Source organism: Argiope bruennichi, chromosome 6, assembly GCF_947563725.1.
Source record: "Argiope bruennichi chromosome 6, qqArgBrue1.1, whole genome shotgun sequence".
Classification (NCBI taxonomy): domain Eukaryota; kingdom Metazoa; phylum Arthropoda; class Arachnida; order Araneae; family Araneidae; genus Argiope; species Argiope bruennichi.
The window spans coordinates 78,284,994-78,296,490 of record NC_079156.1 but is presented as its reverse complement, the minus strand read 5'-3'; the positions used below and the strand labels follow the sequence as shown (position 1 = coordinate 78,296,490).

The 11,497-nt window shown below is 28.2% G+C and overlaps 1 long non-coding RNA gene across 1 annotated transcript; it reads left to right on the top strand.

Annotated features, from left to right (window-relative positions):
• Positions 1–408: 408 nt before the first annotated feature.
• LOC129972491 (uncharacterized) lies at positions 409–11,218 on the top strand. The gene is made up of 2 exons (XR_008784864.1): positions 409–627; positions 10,667–11,218. It is a non-coding gene; the product is annotated as an uncharacterized LOC129972491 (long non-coding RNA).
• The last annotated feature ends 279 nt before the right edge of the window (positions 11,219–11,497 follow it).

Genomic DNA, 11,497 nt, shown 5'->3' with positions numbered 1-11,497 from the left:
CTAAAGGACTTCTTGATTTGTCTATTATTATTTGTTTTGAAAGTTCTAACACCTTATTACTTTCATCTTAAATAATTCTAATTCCCCATTTCTTTTCTTACAGATCCATTCAAAACGGGAATAGATAAATCTACCACGCTAAAACAATTTTAATATAAATGTGAAACATAGTATCTAAAAGTTTCATCTGTCCTTAAAACCCTTTCTTCCTGAAAAGAAGACACCACAGCCATTTCAACTCAGAGAATCGCCTCTCCCATTGTCACCGCGGTGCAAAACAAGATAGAAACGTGAGGAGAGTAAACAACTAAGTTGTTACGTAGGAAAACACTAATGCCCTCTGGCGGTCGACGAGTGACGTCATGAGAGCAGGTTGATAACGGCTGGGAAGAAGAGGGAGGAGGGGAGGTTGCTTTTGTCCTTCCTCCTCTGGTTTTTGTTGAGGTGAAAATGTTTCGTTCTTCCGAAATCTGTTTCGACTTCTATGGAGTTGTCAAGAAAGGGAAAAGAGAACACAATGTCTCTGGTCTTGCAGGGGAGCGACTGTTCGTAGAAACACAGCGACTCGTACCTTTAAATGTCTGTGATTAGGATTTTCGTAACAGTTCAACCACTCTTTTCCGTGCGGTGAATATTGCTTTTTTTCTAAAACTGTGAAAATTTAACCTTGGGATAAAAATGCCATTTATTTACCTTCTCATTGAAAGAGTCGAGTCAATTTAACTTTAAGATTTATCCATTTCAAAATATTGGTGTATTTCATTGGAATTATTTTAATTCATTAAATGTAGCATAAATTACATTTTAACATATGAATTTCATATTTAGCACATGAATGAATAATGGATAATCTTACCAATTGTATATTGATTTTTTTCAATAGTAATTCATGATATAAAGCGATAATTAGACATAATAAATATGTGCAAATATATCATGCATATTAAAAGCAAAATTTACATTTCTTCTTTTTAAAGCAAGTTTACAGTAAATAAATACCGAATATTCTTCTTCAAATGTTGAATATTTGAAAACTGATTTTGTATTTTAATGGTAAAATAACTTTCATAACATTTACAAAAATAATAATGGATAAAGCAAAAATAATAATAATAATAATAATAATACTGAGTATAAAAAAACTAATAAATGAAGTGGCAAAATAAAAATAAAAATAATCATAATATTAGTTAGTAGATTAAAAAAAAAGTGGATTATTAAAATATTTAGAACAAAAGCATTTGCTTAATAAAGGAGTTTTTTTATAATTACTGATTTTTTTATAAAAGTATTTTTTTAAGTATTGCTTTCAGAGGAAAGGATATTCAATATAAAGTATCGCCCTCGTTATATAAGAAGCATAAATGTGCCCATAAAAAAACATTAGGTGATAATTAATTGTTAAAAATAAAAATAATAAAGTCATTATCGAGAATTCATTATTATCATGTTAATTATTAAACTATTATTTTATTTGGCCACAAAATAACAGCATTGTTAATTGTAACGGCATCATAGTTTTCTTTCCAATATTTTTTTAACAGAACATTAAAAATTTCCATAATATATATTGCATTATTTTTTTAAAAAATTTAATCAAAGGGAAATGATATTAAAAAATTTCGATTGGTGGAAAATATAAAAATGGAGTCAAACTGACATCTGTAACATAATGCTGAATAGAAATACGGAATCAACTTGACTAGGTCGGAGATGTCAAAATCATATTCACAATATACAACAAGTACTTTTGAGACCCTGCAACATTAATAGTATATAAAAAATGAATTAAAAAAATTAATTTCATAATTTTTAAAATTTTTGATTAATTAATTACTCCAAAATTGGCAAATGAAATTATTATTATGTTCGGATGTACTTTTTCATGGCAGCATTTATATTTAATTATCAAAGGAAATTCCCTATCAGATTTAGAATTAATGTCATTCATGGATTAGTTTTTAAAATAATCACCGTGTGTCATCGAACTGGGAAAGATGGGCGCAAAGAAAAGATGCCAAGTGTCAGAATGAAAACATTTTCACAATTGTCCTTAAATTAAGCTTTCTAAAATACGGTTCTATAAAAATTGAAACTTTTTTTTCAGTCTACGTTATTTAAACCTTCTTTATTGGGTCCGTGTTCCCATTCAAGTTCGATATTCCTCCTCCGATATTCCAAGTCCGATATTCACATCCAAGTTCGATATTCCTCAAGTTCGATTTGACTCCTCATCCTTGCAAAGCTGGTGTCAATTTATCCAACACGTTTTAAGTAGATTCCTGTAAGGAGATCATCTATTTGAAAGTGGCAGTGCAGATAATGGGAAGGTTGCAGCTGGTCCTGAACTATCTCAAGGTCAACAGATATAAGTAAGAGAAGGGGTCTCCTCTTTCCAGGTGGGGTAAAATCTTCGCTCGACTGGAAGGCGGAGTCAAAATGACTTTATGCTTTCATTCTAGTATTTAAAACTAGTACGTATTTAAAATTAGTTACCTATGGCGAACAACTGGTTCACCAGGAATATTGGTTCTTTCAATTCCAGTTAAATTGTTTAGATATATTGACAGGTCTATTTTTCGCCAAATTATCCGGCATTAAAGACGTGTTCCTTCCACTGTGTATATAAACCTTCATATTGATGATCTAGTCCCATGGTATCATAGTGCTTTTACAAACGTAAATATCTGATTCATCCATCTTCTAAATTTCGCTATATTCTCATTTCACTTTTTTTTTTATTTGTCTTGTAAATTACACAAATATTAAACAGAATCCTTCTACTTTAATAAAGTAGCAACAATGGAAGCAAGTCACGAGATTAAACATTTGATGAAACAATGAAAACAATTGAATTTCAGAGTAATAATGTAATCTTTTATAAAAAAAATTCTTTAAATCTGCCAAAACTTATGAAAAATTCGCATTGTTATTAAATTGGTATCATGAAAAAGGCAATTTTTTTAAATTTTGAAACGGCGTGAAATTCACTTTTATGCAATAACATATTCAAAAGTTATCGTGGGAGAATGGCAGAATTCAGTTTAATTTCTAATTAATTAACATTCTAGTCAAAGTTTTTAAAAAATCACTCTGAGATACATATTTTCACTCTCGAAGGTATATATATATATATATATATATGCCAAGTTTGATAACTATAGGTAAAATTATATCTCCAATAGAGCTCCAAGATATATACACACATTAATCTTTATTATTAGTAAAGATAATTCTTGACTTCGTTTTAAACGAAATATTCATTTATTATATTAAGATAATGTTTTTTTTTTCATTATCATATATGAACTAGATATAAAAATTATAATCATTCAAAATTTAGTTATATGATTGGAATGAATTCCATAATTTCAAAGTACTTAAACAGCATATAAGCACACTCATTTTTGAAATCATGTCTGTGTTTGGATGCGTGTTATTAATATCATTATTCAAAAACTCAAAAATTTATATCAATGAAATTTGCTATGTAAACATTACATTTACATACTCACCTGATTCAAATTTGTAGCGAAATCTATTAAAGAGCAAAGGCGTTTTTCTGACATACATATTACTTTTTTACCCTCTACCTTGAAAAAGTCTTAATTATAGAGCTAATTTTATATGCGTTTTCCACTGAAATACGAGGATACGTGTATTTTTAGTAACTGTAGTTATTAGAAAGTAAGTTGCAACAATGTCCAGCAAAAATATGAGCTCAGATGTCGTCCTCGTCATCTGATCGCGGTTCAAAATTACGAGGTCCGTCCCAAAATAACCCTAGTGTTGCTTCAAACGGGACGTTAATATAACCAAACCAAACCAAACCAGCAAAAATATGAAGCGCAATGTTTTTACATGTCATAAAAACAAGTTTTAAAAGTAAAATTGAATCATTTTTGTAAAACTGGAAATCTAACGCGTCCACTTCTGACAATGGCATCCTGATTGGTATCAGTATATAAGCGTTTTTTAAAAAGAATTATGATGACTCTTAAATTTTCAACGAACTATCGAAGTGATCGCCGAAAAAAAATCAAAATTATGAAATCGAGAAACAATAATGTGAAATTCTAAGATTGGAAAAAAAAAGAAGAAGAAGAAAATTAAATTGAAATATTTTAAGACTTTTTTTTTTTATCAAAGTCATTTACTAATTTACCTCTAAAAATCATATTCTTAAACTAAAACATACAACATAATAGAGAAAAGGGTTTCCATAACATCATCTATTTTGTCATGCATGACATCTGGTGGGAATTAACGCACATCGTACAGTTCTGCCTTTACTGATTTTAGTAAAATTACTCAAACATGATGGTGCATAAATATTCAATATAAATGAGAATAGTTCTGATTATAATGGTAATCAGAATTTTCTTTCTGTCTATTATAGTAAAAAGTTTGGAGAAGAAATATAAATTTGGAATAGATTTACGTATATGTAATAGATCTATTTATCCTTTGTCAAATACTGCAACTTAGTGGAAACAAAGTTCACATCCGTTTAAACCCCCACTATCATAATGTTATCTGCACTATTATAGCATAATGAACATTTAATTATTTTTTTGTAAATAACTTTCGCCATAATATTTTCAAATTTAACTCTTATTTCCAGGTATTTCCTAATTACTTGGATTAATGAGGCAGATTTTGTTTTCATCTATAATTAATCCAGCTTTCGATACCAGGATCCCTATTTCTAATCTACCAAAAAAATGGCAATAGGTGAAAAATATGGAATATAAAAAAAATAAACAAATATGGAATGGTATTACATATTTCTCACTCTAAGAAAAGTCTCCTGAATCCAGAAACAAACACTTAAAAAGCAATAAAGCATATATGGTTTCAAAAGAAAGAAAATAGGCTAATATTTTCACAGTTGATGCAATGCACAAGCAAAATTTTATACAGAGAAATATCCTTGAAATAAAAACTTCAGATATCGATGAATCATTTTGTTTTGATTCATCGATATCTGAAGATTCCAGTGGAGAACAGTGATCCTATATTTATTGTCAAGATGCAGTGATGCATTTCATGTGTCAAGATGCATGAAAATGTGTTAATTATTCTAGTGAGAATTGCATGTGTAATTTTTATAAAAATTAGACACTTATAATCTTTGTATTCTATAGATTGCTATTTTGATCTAAATCTTTTTGAATTATAAATATTACTTCATTTAAGCTTACATCATAAGTATTCTTATTTCTATTAATAAAGCGCTTTTTTTTACTGTTTGTCCACTTCTTTTAATGGATTTTAAATATCTCATATTTTTTACCCATTTAAATATTTAAGAATTTTAAATTATAACGATCCGTTTTTAAAATTTATTAGTATTATTAGTATAATTAAGTGAAAATATTTTGAATATAGTAAACAGACAGTTCAATGAAAAATTTAACATCGGAAATTTTCAACTATCAGCATTTCTATTCTTAATCTTTTTGATAAAAGTAAATGGTATTCTATATTTGTCTCCATTCCTCTGGGGATAGTTAAATCGTACCCTTATATATTTTCGCAATATGTGATGGTAAATTGTACATTTATATATTGCAAAATCTTCGAGAAATAAAAACATAAATTCTTAATTTTTAGTTGAGATTGAAAATTTCTGTAAAAAACAAAGAATTTAAAAGAAATTCTTGTTAATGGTGGCATATAATTGAATCTTTTATTATTTATTTATTTTTTTTTACTTTATTTTCTCAGAGACGATTGTATTTAAAATTCATGTTTATGGAAAACAACAGTTTCATTCTAAAAATATATATATTTATCGTTGATGATTATATTAATATATGTACTAAGTTCCAAAAGATAAAAATGTATTTTAAATCTTTTCTATTGATTAGAATTTTTAAAATTAATAAAAATAATTCTATATAAAATTTATTGGTCAGTAGCTGTTTTAACTGAAAGCTGAAATCACACTATTTAAAGCACTTTATTTAGATGGGAAATTATGAAAAGTTTGGAAAATGTTAAGAAATAAAAAGCAAACATTAGTTATTCATTGACTTTAATGAAGAAATCCGAAAAATGAACAGAAGAAGTGGTGGTGAAATTGCATTGTAGTGAAATCGCATGTTCAAGATACGAATCCACGGATGAATTGCCATATATGCAGACATTCCGCACACTAATTCTGACTTCAAGGATCGATTATCCCTCGTTTGTTATTGTACCGAAATTGGGCCAAGAGAATGATGTCTCAAATATCGTCATCGTCATATGATCAAGGTTTAAAGTTATGAAGTAATAGTGATCACAGTGATATATATATATAAATGCAGATGTTGTTTCTATAGTGATGCTTTTCAAAAAGCGATATCAATATAATTAAACTAAATTGAAAAATAACATTTTTTTTATTAAAATTAAATCAAATTTTTTTGTTAAGTAGAAAAAAAAAAGCACAAATTGCCATAAAAAATTCAGAACATGAGTAATTTTCACATTAATAGATTTTTCTATCCAGTTTTTCTAACTTAAAATTGTGCTGGAATCTTAAACTGATACATGAGCCATTAGTTAAAGAATTTTGAAAATTAAAAAAAAATATGAAACTACGCTTTTAAAATTTATATCTTGTAAGTGAGAAGGAATAAATTGAAATAATAAATTGAAAACTATAAAAAGTTTGTGAAACAAATGCGATAAAAAATATTGGAAAATTATATAAGAAATTCATTGGCATTTTAATTTTATATTGCAAATGACTTGAATGAAAAATCCTATTAGATATCTAAAAAAAATTTATACATTTTCTGAATAACTACTATATGAAGAATCAATAGCATTCTTCAATAACTATCCGTTCCTTTTATGAATCCAGATTTTTCAAAGCACCCTAAGGAACACTCCAATAAGTCCTTTTTGGAAAATAATTCGTAATTTTTATATAATTAGTGAAAATAGATAAAACACTTTTTAAAATTTATTGAACAAATGTTATAATAATTCGTGAGTTGGATCACAATGCATTTTCTCAATCTTAGAAGTGAATTGGGTGCAGCTAATGTTTGTGAGAGTAGGACCAAACAAGTCTTGTAGGACCCCTTAGTCTATGTACGTTTTAAGGCTCTACTTTTTCCTCCCCTGCTTCCAAATCTAGATATTTTTTTATTGGTTTTAATTTAATGTTTATGTAAAATGTTTTTAAGCAACAAAATTTTTACAAAATAAAAATACCTCATTTAATTTCTTAACGCTTTGAAGAGAATTAGTTTGAGTACATAAAATGTAATTTAATTTTCAAAAATTTTAAACGAGATCATTAAAAGACACAATTTTTTTTTAACACAATCTAAATACTATAATAAAATATTTGCAAGGACAGTAGACAAATAAATCTGTCTACCAACTGAAAAAAAAAAGATTAAACTGATCAGCAAGCCATTCTTCATATAAAAACGTCATAGGTGCAATATTCTGAAATTTTAACAATATTTAATTTGTTTAAATAATTTTGAATATAAAATATTTACAAATCAAATTAAATTACTTTGAAAATGATACAAAGGAAATCTTGAGGCTCCTGAAACTAAATACCAAGGCAATTGAAAACTTTGTCTATTTGATAATTCGATATGATGATGATGGTTGAAGGAAATCCAGTTTCTCACCTATAAGAGGTAGGAAACAGAATTAAAATTATCTGAGATTTAGAATTTAAGAGTGGATATTCATCTTTTATTGACAAGAAAAATTCAATCTCCGTCTTGAATCATTTTTATTTCTTCATATACGAAGTATAGAGAACGTATTGTAGTCGTCAGAAAATTCGAGCTCTAGATTTTGAGAAATCTCCACGTTTTAGACCTTCCTGAGTTCAAAAAACACATTTTTGGCATTGTATTTGGCATTGATAATTCAAAAACACTTTGAGATAGATGGATGAAATTTGATGTATGATTTTAACCCCAAATTTGTCAATTTATATCAACTTTCGAACAAAAGCCATTTAGAGAAAATCTGTCCGACCGGCTGTTCGGATATAAATAAATTAACAAGATAACGACATTTTAAAACACTGATATATATTTTGGTTTCTGAATTCGAAATGCAGTAGATATTCTGTGAGCCAGCAGATGCCAGAATAGAAGACAGCGGGAATTCCATTTTAGCGAAGATTCATCTCTATCTTGGTATTCACTAACAATAAAAACAAATGTGTGTGTGAGAGAGTATTGTGTGTGTTTGTGCAATGGGGCTCTACTCTACACAACAGATCATTAGATTTAAAGATATCAAATTCAGCAACGCATACTTTGGAAGATGGAAATATGCATCTAGGAATGCTTTTTAAAAAGTATTAATTAGAATTGTCATTAATTAAAAATTAAACGAAATGTTGACATTTTTCAACAATAACTTTTGAAAAATTAATTCAAAAAACAACTTCTTTGCAATTTTACATTTTAAAACATCTTCTTTTCAATAATATAAATTTAATAGCTGTGTAAATGTTTCATGAAACATGAAATTTTTTAATAAAAATAATTTTTACTTTTTTTGTTCTAAAATATAAAAGAAATATAATAATCGTAAAAAAATTTGAACTCGAAATTTTGTCGAAATCTCCACGTTTCAGACATCATTGATATATATATATATATATATATATATATATATATATATATATATATATATATATATATATATATATATATATATATATATATATATCATAAGGGAATCTTTATTTTTCTTCAAAATTCCTAACATTTTTGGCTTCCATTTTTTACTAAATTTTTAAAAACTAGCTTTGAAAATTCTTTCTGAAATTTTCAAATGAATATTTATAATAGGCAAAATCATGGAATCTTTTGCAGCTTCATCAAGATATAGGTGCTTTGAACCAAATCCATCAAAAGGTTGACCGTCTGTCGGTCTGCGCTTCCACATGTATGAGATGTGATGACTTAAATCGATGAAATTCGGAATGTAATCTTGTGACTACAATTGTAGTTTCATGTCAAATTGTGATGATCAACCGAGTGACAACAAGGCGTCCAATCTTTATATTTCCGCTATAGATTTAATAAAAATGTTGGATTCACGCGAAAGATTTACATTTCGTAACTATCGTGTACCAATGATATACAAAGTATTTATAAGATAGCGTGATAAGAAGTGAGAGGAGGCTTATAGGAGAGTATGCAAGAAAGTTTCCCAAAGACCACACTCGCTGATTTGCTTTACTTTTAACAACAGACTACATCACTGTACTGAGATTCAAACTATTTTTTACTGCCTTATCACATATTTAGTTGCCGGAATTTCTTCCACTGTTGCAAGGAAGAAGGATTCCGTATAGTTTGCATGCCGAATAAAAAGGTGAAGTTATAGCACCCAGAAAGTTAGAAAATAAACGAGCCTGCCAATTGCATTCTTGAAAGCGCTGTAATGAATGGGATTATTCTACTTTAAGAGGATTCTTGTGCACAATGAGCAGAACATGTGACTCGATATCAAATAACATGACTTTAATGTTTGTGACAAGTCGATGGTTAAAAAATAATTTATTGGTTAAGCCTATGATATTTAAATTAAATTAAATGCATCTAATATTTTCATTTAACCAGCTGGTGGCAAAAGGATTCTATTTTTTTAATAAAAGTATTTCAACAAGAAAATCTAATAATAAGACAACATTTCACAATATTCAAAAATATACAGAAAATAAAACTATATTAATCGCAAAATGCCATACAAAATCTTAGCAACAGCCTATTACGTTGCACCAAGTTCACTGATATCAGTTTATAGTAACTTGTGTTTCCTTTAGTACTTCTTTCTGACCGTACTGAAAACAGGGCCGGGTTATCAAATAGGCTAAATATATAATTGCCTATGTGTAATGTAACTTAAGATGGCCCCGAATTTTATACAGTTTTTTTTTTTTTTTGGTTATCTAATTTTATGATTTCGTTTAATTTATTACCATCATGTAAAACCTATTAAATTGATATCAAATATTAATTAAATTTTCGAACATTATTCTTAAAAAATTTTTTTACGTCTTTCTTTGCAGATCACTTTTGTTTTTTGCAGTTGACTGACTGATGCACAAGTAATAACCTTCGTAAACTTTATATTTAATATTTGGAATGTGTTAAAAAGTTTTCCCAATTTTTTTTAAAGTTTATTTTTTAAAAAAAAAATGAAAGTAAATGTACGAAATTTTTAATTTATTTTTTAGTATTTAACTCAATTCTGGAAGTCATATGAACATAATTTTTTTGTTATTCCAAATCATCGTTACAACCGTTACTTAAAACCTACTTGCACAGATATGGAATTAAAATAACTAAAAAAGAAATATGGTATTTGAAGCTTGGTTACGAAAAGGTGGATAGATCAGTCTTGCATTATCAAAGGAACTATAAAAAATGTAATTTATGTCTGGTTTCAGACTACCATTTAAAGAGTAACTTGTGTATATTTTTCATGCTTTAAACTGTGTGTTTACATATTTTTAGAACGATTAATTAATGTTTAAAAGGTGAAAAACACTTTTTAAAATTTTAGATTTGATACCCTTTTAATGTATTTTAAGCCTGAATTGTGATTTCTATGATAGAAAGACTTTTTGTAAATTTTCAGGAGTATTAATACCTATTCTTTTTCCATTATTTTCCAGAGACCATCAGTAGACGTGGGTTTGCTTTTAGAAAGAACTCTTCTCCAAGACACAATAATCCATAAGACAAACTTCAAGGGTCTTTGCAGTTCTTCATTTCAGATCAGTTATATTAACGTCCCGGTTTAAAGCAACACTGGAGATATTCTGGGGCGGATTTCGCAATTTTGAACCAAGCTCAAATGACAAGGACGACACCTGAGATGGTCTCCCTCTCCAAACTTCTGCAATACAGCAGAGGAAGGATGTTTGACCTCGACGGATTTAAGTTCATCACTTGCTTACACGACGATTCTTCGGTGGAATGGAAATCTGAAACTCTCCGATTCTGAAGTGAGACCTTACCACCGAGCCACCGCGGTTCGTGATGAGTTGAATATATATATATATGCAATACCTCTATCAATCTTTATTTTCTTAAGGAATGCATTGGTACTTGACAAACTTTATAACTTTGTCTAGATGAATTCTCACACTTGGAAAATCATTGGGATGAAAAAAAAATGTAATTTCTTCTTCAAATATCGAAATTAAAACTTTCTATTGATCGTACTTTGAGTTGATTTCACCATTTTTTTTCACTCTACTTATTTTTAATTTCCCATTGTAGAAAAATTCCATGATAACCATAAACAATTTTTCGAAACTTAGTTTGCATTAACGGACCCAGATGTGTGCATTTTTTCCTCTTCTTTTTCTAAAGTAGATAGCTTTTTTTTGTTGCAGCAACTTTTATAAACTTATATTTCATCAAAGATCACAATCTATTTCCATTTGTCTCCAGTTAAACAGTTTCCATGCAGGGTTCTATAAACTGTTCTGCGCTGATAC